Consider the following 9703-nt stretch of genomic DNA (forward strand, 5'->3'; position numbering starts at 1 on the left):
ATTCCTGCCTTGGGTCTTTGAGGGAGCTGTCCTCTCTGCATGGAGTGCTTGTTCTCCTGACTTTTAAATGACAGAATCCATTTGGTCATCATATCTGAACTTAAATTTCTTTTCTTCACAGGATCTTCCCTGGCTACCTACTCTCAGGTACCCACCCATTATCACATTGGCTTATTTTAAAAAATTCAGCATAATACATATCATCTGATTGTCAACATGTGTGTGTCTACTTGTTTGATAATTTCCACTTCCCTGCCAATAATTTAATCTTTAAAGAAACTGGAACCTTGGCCTTTGCTGTATCCCTGTTACCTGAAGAACAGTGCCCACTTAGTAGCATGTGGTGAGGGAATGCAGTGTGAGCAGGAGCTGTAGACGAGCTGGGCATTACAGCACATTTGCACATTTGGTTTACTTTGCCAGTTGTTCCGTGTGAGCACAAGAAACATGGAAGACAAAGGCAGAGAGGAAGACCGCAGAAAGACTATAAAAAACCCTGCAGGCAACAATAAAGCGGAAGTCTTCAAGTAGGCAGGACCAGGATCATATTTGCTTTATTTATTTATTTATTTATACTACAGGGCATGTGTGTTTGCAGAGAGAGACAGAGAGAAAGAGAGAAAGTGAGAAATCACCTCCTAGGGGGAATGGCCATGCCATAATTCCTTCTCCATTCTCCCCTTGGAATTATGGGCACCTATGCCCCTGAGCCCAGAGTGATTTTTAAGCCGCTGGGTCTGAGATTCAACCACAAAATTGGCCATGTGGGATCCAGCACCTTAACCTCCATGCTACCCCTCCATGCTAACCTCCATGCTGACCCCTCGTATTTACTTTTTAAGAACATAATTCTGACAGCAGTACAAAATATGCAATAGAGAGGGAAAAAAACAGATGGCAGTGAAACCAGGCTAAACGGAGCTACTTTAAGAGCCATGGTTAAAGATGCAAGGGGCTTGGGACCAGCAGTTAGTGTAATGGCTATGTTGCTGGACTCCCATGTAGTCAACTGTGGTTCAAGTCCCAAACCCAGCGGCTTAAAAAACTCATGCCGGGTGTGTGTGCGTGCGTGCCCAAGATCCCAAGAGGAGAATGGAGGAGCAGGGATTGTGGCATGGCCATTCTCCCTGGGGGGTGATTTCTCGTTTTCTGTCTCTCTGTCTTTCTCTTTCTGGTGGCTGCACGTGCCCTATAGCAAAAACCTCTCAAAAAAAGGGGGGGGGCGGAGAAAGGGGAGACTTGATCTCCCATAGGGAGAGGGATGTCATTGTGTGTTTACAAATATGCAAATATTTTTGTGCAACAGCTTATTGTTCTGGGAATTACCAATGGACCTGCATGATTTAAATTTCATTAGATGTTGCCACATTACCTTATGAAAAGGATTTGCCTGCTTATAGTCCCACCAGTACTGATGACGGTTCCCGCTGCCCCATGTACGTGCAGACCCTGGATGTTAAACACCTCCTTCATGTTCCCAAATTGTTGGGAAAAATTATTGTTTAACTTTGCATCTCTTCAATAAATAACGAGGCTGAATTTGCTCTGACATGTTTAAAAGAGTTTTGCATTTCTTTTGTGAGCTCTTGGTTAGTGTTACTTTGTCTGCCTTCCTGTTAGGTTGTTAACTGCTTTTTTAATTTTTGGAACTCTCAATGAATTCTCCATATTAATCCTTTGTTTTATTTTCCCAGTATGCCATTTATGTTTTATATTTGTTCACTCTATTTTTTCATACAAAACTTTAATTTTCACAGTTAAATCAACTAATTACTTTTCCTTTTTGAATTCTGGGTTTTATGTTTTGATTTGAAAGAATACTCCTTTTTCAAGAGAATAAAAACAATCTTATTTCTTCTAATACCTCCTTTTTATATTTAGCTCTTTAATCGATCTCTGACTTATTTTACATATGTAATAAAAGAATATTTTAAATGATTTTATTTTTCTAACATTAGGTTTTATGAAAGGATTACTTTAATTAACTTTATTTTTATTTTTATTTGACCAGAGAGGGTAAGAGTGAGAGTGAGAGCGAGCGAGTGAGAGAGAGAGAGAGAAAGGAAAGTGAGAAAGCATGCCGCCAGGTCTGAGACTTGAATTGTAGTCGACCATGAGGGGATTCAGTGCCCTTAACCACCATGCCACCTGCTGGTCCCGAAACATTATTTATTATTTTTTAAATTTTTACTTATTTATTTTTCTTTAGGTTTTTTGCTATAGGGCGTGTGCACTCGCCAGACAGACAGAGACATAGAGACAGAAAGCGAGAAATCACCCCCCAGGGGGGATGGCCACGCCGCAATCCCTTCTCCTCCATTCTCCTCTCGGGATCTTGGGCACACACGCACACACGCCTGTGAGTTTTAAGCCACCGGGCCTGGGACACAAACCGCGGTCGACTACGTGGGAGTCCAGCGACATAGCCATTACGCTAACTGCTGGTTCCCCTGAAACATTATTTTTTAACCATTGCTTTGAAATGCTACCATTATCATGATCAAAATGTCTAATTTTACATGGTTTCTGTTATTCTGTATTCTATCAAATTATCTACTCTTGGGCCATTACCACTCTACAGCTTAATATATTTTGGTATCTGGTAGGGCAAATCTCATCTTATTTATTTATTTTTTTCTATAGAGACTTTATGATTTAACTTATAAAAATAGGAACAGCATCTCATTCATGTAAAATTAGTACCGAGGTTACACGTTAGAGATGAACTAACGGTATTAATGAGCTAATGGTAAAGTCAATTCCTTTTGGAAGCTCAAAATTCTGTTACATACATTTCAAGATAGAAGAATTAAGAGGAAATAATTAGAAATAAATTTATAGAACTTCACATTGAGAAGATACCACAGAGGAACTTGAATTTTTAGAAAAAGTTTTTGATACTATGCTTTTTTGATACTAAAATGAAAAGTTATCTTCTTTGAAAAAATGATTTAATCATTTTGTGTTGAATTTAATTATGGCTTATAGTTACTAATGGGTAGATCATAAGTAATCACAGGTACCTGGTAATCATGTTTAATTGTAGCTGCCAGAAAGAGCAGAGGTTTCCAAAGGCAGCAAAATCTAGTCCACAGAAGATTCTAGTACCCTGGGTATTTTGTGGCTATACTGACACTTGGTTTTGTCTATGGTATTCTAACTAGCAAATTGATGGACAAATAGAAAGCAAAAAAATAACCAATTTATTGGAACCAGCAGATGACATAATGGTTACATCACTGGACTCCCATGTAGTTGACTGTGGTTTGAGTCTCAGACATGGCAGCTTAAAACTCATGCCAGGCATGTATACATGTGTGCTCAAGATCTTAGGAGGAGAATGGAGAAGAAGGGATTGTGGCATGGTCATCCCCCTAGAGGGTGATTTTTTGCTTTGTCTCTCTGTTGAGAACATGTACCCTATAGCAAAAATCTCTCTTAAAAAATAGCCAATTTATAACACTTTAATTGTTATGAAGCAGAGAGAACAGAGACAAACAACCAAATATTTTAAAGACTTGGTGAGTATGACCTAATTTAGAGATGAGAGACACTAGAGCACTTTTTTTTTTTTTGAGAGGTTTTTGCTATACAGCACTTGTGCTAGCCAGAAAGACAGAGAGAGACAGTGAGAAATCACCCCCTGGGGGGATGGCCATGCCACAATCCCTTCTTCTCCATTCTCCTCTTGGGATCTTGGGCATGCAAGCACACACACCCGATGTGAGTTTAAGTCACTGGATTCGGGACTTGAACTGCAGTCGACTATATGGGAGTTCAACGACATAGCCATTACGCCAACGGCTGGTCCCTGACACTAGCATTTTTAAAAGAGCATATTTGAAGGGGGAAAACTGTGACTTTTACATAGTACAATAATGGTATACCAGAAAGCAGGATGCTGAGAAATACCCAGAAAGGGCTCATTTTTAATAGTCATAAATAAACACCCTTGATATAAAAAAAAGAATGCATAAATCTGTGGTATGTATCAAGTCATTATAGGGAGAGCCAAATGCATCATATGAACTGTTGGCTTTTTTTTTTGTATCGTTCTATATTTTATTTATAATTTGTTATCAATAAAAGCTCTAATTAGTTGAATAATTGTGTTGTACCACTGAATCATTCTAAAAATCATTTTCTACTTCTAAGAAAAGCAAACAAATCCTTCCCCAAAGATAATGAAGTACAATCTCGCAGTCCACCTGGCATATTACCATATAACACAGCATACATCAAACTGCTAATGCCTAGTATGTCTCCTATTGTAAATATGTCCAGGATAGATCATCACCTTTGTAATATTTTTTCATTAGAATAAACATAAATTTTTCTACTTAAAAAATGATAAATGTTGGAACTAGCAGGTAGTGTAACGGTTACATCACTGGACTCCTACGTAGTCGACCGCAGTTTGAGTCCCAGACCCAGTGTCTTAAAACTCACGCTGGGCACATGTGCATGCATGCCTAAAATCCCGAGAGGAGACTGGAGAAGAAATTCCTGCATGGCCATTCCCCCAGGATCTCTCTGATGAGTGCATGTGTTCCATAGCAAAACTCTCAAAAAAAAAGATATAAACGTCATGTAATTCTGTATTATGGCCAATAGGTGAGATCAATGAAAATACTTTTGTAGATACAACATTGATCTCATGTATGTTATTCTGTCGTTTTTATGTCCCTAAGTGGAGATATACAACTTATAGATATAAATCCTGCCTAAAACCTAGTGCTTTCTAGAACTAGGAATGTTTTTGTGCAATTAAAAGTAAATACATAAGCTTTTCATATGTGTCTCATTATATCATGGTTTACTTTGAATACAATAATCTTTTCTTAATTGCCAGAGGGCACAAGTGCTCACCAGAGACAGAGAGACAGACAGAAAAGGAGAAATTACGGCGCATGGCCAGGCTCCAATCCCTTTTCCTCGACCTCTCCTTCCTGCCGAGTTCCTGGACACTACTCAACTCAAGTCAGCCACATCAGATCTGGCTCTCTTAACTCCTAGGCTACCTGTGGGCCTAAGGATACAACAATCCCTTTAAGCCACCAGGCCCGGGACGCGAACCGTGGTCGACTACGTGGGAGTCCAGCGACATAGCCATTACGCTAACTGCTGGTTCCCCCGAAACATTATTTTTTAACCATTGCTTTGAAATGCTACCATTATCATGATCAAAATGTCTAATTTTACATGGTTTCTGTTATTCTGTATTCTATCAAATTATCTACGTACAAAGGCTATACCTTAAGCCCAGTGTTCACTGTTTGCTTTCTAAATATTTTACACGCTAGGCATGGAGTCAACACCTTATATCTGTTATCATGTGATTTTTTTTTTTTTTTTAAAGAGAAGTTTTTGCTATAGGGTATGTGCACTTGCCAGAGAGAAAGACCAAGACAGAGAGATAGAAGTGAGAAATCACCCCCCGGGGGGTTGGCTACGCTGCAATCTCTTCTCTTCCATTCTCCTCTCAGGATTTTGGGTACACACATACATGTACCCAGAGTGAGTTTCAAGCCGCCAGGTCCAGGACTCTGTGGTCAGTTATGTGGGAGTCCAGTGACATAGCATTACACCATCTGCTGGTCCCAATAAGTTTTTTTTTTTAAAGAATTATTTACTTTATTTTATTAATTATTATTATTATTACTATTATTATTATTTTATTTGACCAGAGAGAGAGAAAGGAAAAGTGGGAAAGCAAGCTGTCAGGTTGGGGACTCTGGGACTTGAACCACTGTCGGCCATGTGGGAATCCAGTGCCTCAATCACCATATCACCTGCTAGTCCCTGTAAATAAAATTTTGTAATAATATATGTGGTTTATACAATAGGTCTGCATAAACGTCTAGAATTGGGTGAGATTCAAATTCAGATTTTGTTTTGCTTTTTTGCTACAGGGTGTGTGTGCTCACCAGAGAGTGACAGAAAGAGGAGAAAGCACTCTGTATGGGGAATGGTCACACTGCAATCGCTTCTCTTTCATCCCCCTCCCTTTTGGAATTTTGGACACACATACCTGCACCCAGCATGTTTTTCAAGTCCCCAGGTCTGGGACTCAAACCATGAGGTTGATCATTTGGGATCCGGCTGCCTTAACCACCAGACCATGGAGCCAGACCTCAAATTCAGTTCTGACTCCTGAGTTAGAACCTTTATCTATAATGCTGTGCTGTCTTCCTTACATGCTAAGAAAAAGTATACTTTTTTTTAAAATTAATATCATATCATACAACCCTTTAATGAAAAGAACTACCCTTAATATAAAATCTTGCAAAATATTTTCAGATTTGAAAGTAAATATTTTGGTTTTGACATGTCAGAGCATGCAGACACAACTTTAGTGGCATGGCAGAGACATGCAGAAAGTCGTTCTTTATATATTGGAATGTATTTCCTTTTTTTAACTCAGTGGTTTAAACAACCACCACAGGCATAGCAAGCCAAGGCTAACTATATCCTACAACAACCAGATTTTCTTTTGTAAAATCCTAAATATACACAATGAAACCCTGTTGAGTATAATGATTTGTTTCAGTTTGATAATTTTCTAAAAATTATAATATATCCAAAAACATTTAACTTAAACATAATTACTCTTTTCAAAAAGATGTATAAGAAAATATGGCTAAATTTAAAATTTTCAAAGCATGTAAAAAATGTAAACTATTTTATTTTTATAACCAATTTATTTGTTTATTTATTTTGAGAGAGATTTTTGTTATAGGGCCTGTGTGCTCGCCAGAGAGAGAGAGACAGAGAGCAAGAAATCACCCCCCAGGCGGATGGCCACGCTGCAATCCCTTTTCCTCCATTCTCCACTCAGGATCTTGAGCACACATGCACACGTGCTTGGCATGAGTTTTAAGCTGCTGGATCTGGTCATGGTCAGCCATAAGGGAGAGTCCAGTGACATAACCATTACGCCATCTGCTGGTCCCAAGAACCAATTTACTTTTAGGTAATCAACATTAAATCTATCAAAAATCTTATACTATATAGTGCTTTTTAAATAAAATAAAAATAGGGCCCTAATCTCTGGCACAAAGATCAAATAGTGACAAAAGTAGGAGAGGGGATGGCTGGAGAAATTCAATTGTTTTTCTTCTGTCTTTAACACGAGGATGATTTAAAGGATGATTCTTAGGCCAGCCTGGATGGCTGGTAGTTAAACCTGATGGTTGAAGGCACCTAGATCTGATTCTGGTGGCTGGAAAGTCATGCCAGGCACATGTGCATGTGTGCCTACCATCCCGAACGGAGGGTGACAGAGAGGAGAAGGCATTGTGGCATGACTGTTTCTCCTGGAGCCTGCTTTTCCACTTTCTGTCTCTGGTGAGCACATATACTCTCTAGCAAATTAAAACAGAAAAAGGAAGAAAAAAGTAAATGCAGATACAAAATAGAGAAATTATTACAGAAAAAGGATGATTCTTTCACTAGGCAGTTCTTAGAGATTTATTAAGAGCTGTGTTACAGTGAACTAGCAGAAGGGAGAAGCAATGGCACTAATTAATATTCATTTGAACTTGAAAGGATAAGATTATGGTAAGACTAAAAAGAATGCTGATGCTATCTCAAGGACAGTCAAGAACTAGCAATTCTGGAACAGTAAGGTGACTAAAAAGCTAAAACAAATAAATCTGAGTATAGACTATTTCTAATACTAACAATAACATGTAGTATTTACATGATGCTTTACAGTTTATGAGATGTTCTTACATATATACTATTTCATAAACAAACCTAGTTTTTATTTTTATAAATGATAAAATAGATGCTTGGAAAAATTTAGTGGTTTGTACGTAACCACACATTGTGGGACGGAGCTTGGATTTGAATTGATGTTGCAAGTTTTATATACCCCAGCTGTGTCTTATACTAAGGGTTTATGTCCGTAGCTCATATTCAGGAGTTTTCTGGTCTTTACGATTGATATTTCAATAACTTACTGTTTATGGCTGTTTATAAATATATGAGCCTAAATCTTCTGTTTTTCAAAGTTTAAAGACTGTCAAAGTAAGAGTTAGCCATACAAGATAGTGACTATTTGGGGAAGACAGAGTCCTCAAGAAGTCTATGTAAACTGAAAATGAACATAATATATTCAGTTACTTGTGCAGAATGAATAATTTGACATTTCTTATTAATTCTGAAATATTTAAATTGTTTTCTTTTTTTTTTTTTTTTTTTTTTTTTTTTTTTTGCTATAGGGTGTGTGCGCTTGCTAGACAGAGAGAGAGACAGAAAGTGAGAAATCATCCCCCAGGGGGGATGGCCACACCACAATCCCTTCTCCTCCATTCTCCTCTCAGGATCTTGGGCATGCACGCTCACATGCCCGGGGTAAGTCCAGCGACATAGCCATCATGCCAACTGCTGGTCCCTTAATTCTGAAATATTACTTAATAAGTTTTAAGTAAGTCCTTAGCAGTGACACAAAAATTGCATCTGACATCAATTCAAATTCACAGAACTATGAAAAGAAATGAATTAATTCAATAAAAGTAAAAATCAAACTGCTAAAAACCTAGTATTAAACTTCCATTAATATAGATCTTTATACTTTGACTCCTCAACTAGAATGCCTATGATGGGAAGACTATGTTTTTTTGTTGATGTAATAACTATTTTGAAAAAATTACATAATAAAGAAAAACAATAATCTTACCCCTGTTTGGTGTCAAATGATGACATTATTCTCTTGATATTGGAGGAAATATTCTATGTCCTTTTTTTCCCCTTTAATCTAAGAGGTAAAAAAAAAATCACTAAATTACTGGAAATTTGGTAGTTTTATTTATGGTTTGGCGTTCCTTACCAAGATTGGTTTTGAAGGTGGGCAAAAAAGAAGGTACTTTAAAAAAAAAAAGGCAAAATCCTACTTATATTTACCGGATTTCTTTTTTAAGAGTGTTTTGCCTTAGGGTATGTGTACTTTGGGGGCGGGGAACCCTGAGAGGGAAACTGATAAATCACCCCCTCAGGGGGGAAGGCCATGGTGCAATCCCTTCTCCATCCTCTTCCCAGGATCTTAGGCATGCATGTATAGGCACCTGGCATGATTTTCAAGCTACCAGGTCTGGAACTTAAACTGTAGTCGGCCATGTGGGAGTCCGGCAATATAACTGCTATGCCATCTGTGGGCTCCGCATTTACTGGTGGATTTAAGTATACAGCTAGAGCCAAGATACAAAATGTTATCCTGACTATTCAGGCTAGGCAGGGCTTGGTTACCTAATATGATTTACTGAGCACATTTGATCAGTACTGGTAGAAAGTCCAAATAAGTTTACAAGACTTCGTTTAAGTAGGAATGTTTCTTAGATGGCTGGTTGGTTTGTTTCAAATAACTTATTCCATGAATTATTTTGATCTATTTCTCTCAGGGCAGTCAACCATTTCAGGTTACTATTTTAGGCATTCAATTTTTATGGAAAGTTATTTTCAAAAATGACTCTCAGCATTTAACTGAAAATCTAAAAAGGCAGTATTGCAAAGTGAAGGTGAAATCTAGGGACAAAGAAGAGTGTGGTCTTCTACTGGAGTGTGGATGGCTTTGTTATTGTTACGGTGGAGTAGCCGGGAAGAAATGCCTGGAAAATGTAAATGAAGTGACAAAAAAATTGGGGACTTTCTTTTCTGATTACTTTTTCCTCCCTCAGTGAATTAGGAATTAAAGTTATCAATT

General features: G+C 38.0%; 1 protein-coding gene and 1 pseudogene across 1 annotated transcript in view; both read right to left on the reverse strand.

Moving 5' to 3' along the window:
• The window catches only part of LOC102495309 (sperm surface protein Sp17-like), a 22670-nt pseudogene extending 21197 nt beyond the window's left edge, over positions 1-1473 (reverse strand).
• The window catches only part of SCLT1 (sodium channel and clathrin linker 1), a gene marked incomplete at its 5' end in the record, with an annotated part of 110892 nt that overhangs the window by 33431 nt on the left and 67758 nt on the right, over positions 1-9703 (reverse strand).

This window comes from Tupaia chinensis, unplaced genomic scaffold (assembly GCF_000334495.1).
Source record: "Tupaia chinensis unplaced genomic scaffold, TupChi_1.0 Scaffold000362_1, whole genome shotgun sequence".
In the NCBI taxonomy this organism is placed as follows: Eukaryota; Metazoa; Chordata; class Mammalia; order Scandentia; family Tupaiidae; genus Tupaia; species Tupaia belangeri.